Raw genomic sequence first — 617 nt, 5'->3', positions numbered from 1 at the left:
ACAGCTCGCGTTTTCACGGCGTAATGAATTTTTTGTTTCTTCTGCAAAGACAAATTTGAAATGACATCAAAAAGTTTAAAATGATGACAAAAAGATTTTTAAAAAGTCTAAAATGATGCCAAAAAGATTTTTAAAAAGTTTAAAAAAGTTTACAGAAGTTTAAAAAGTTTAAAAAAGTCTAAAGAGTTTAAAAAAGTGTAATAATTTTTTTTAACAGAATTTTAGATTTAGTACACCCCCTTTGCATCCTGCCATGTTCCACTACGCATCACTACGACCACGAGTGCTTAAAGTGAACACCTTCACTGTGATTGCGTTCTACATGTGATTGCGTTCTACATGTGACTGCTTTTTACATGGGACTGCTTCCTACGTGTGACTGCTTTCTACACACGTTTGATTCCTTTTTTTCGTCCATTTAATTTCCCCTTGTTCATTTCTCGGCCCACGAAATTCGAACCGCACTTAATCTGTGTGTAACTCCATCACACGTTAATGTAAACACACTCGTACAGACACAGGCAGGTGTGTTTTATGTACCCCTGTTCACGCGCAAGTACAAGTGTGCGCAACTCCACTTACACACCTCTTTTTATTGTGAAAAATTTACATGTACC

The sequence above is a fragment of the Plasmodium cynomolgi genome, chromosome 12 (genome assembly GCF_000321355.1).
Source record: "Plasmodium cynomolgi strain B DNA, chromosome 12, whole genome shotgun sequence".
NCBI classification, from domain to species: Eukaryota; Apicomplexa; class Aconoidasida; order Haemosporida; family Plasmodiidae; genus Plasmodium; species Plasmodium cynomolgi.
This window is presented reverse-complemented; position numbering follows the sequence as displayed.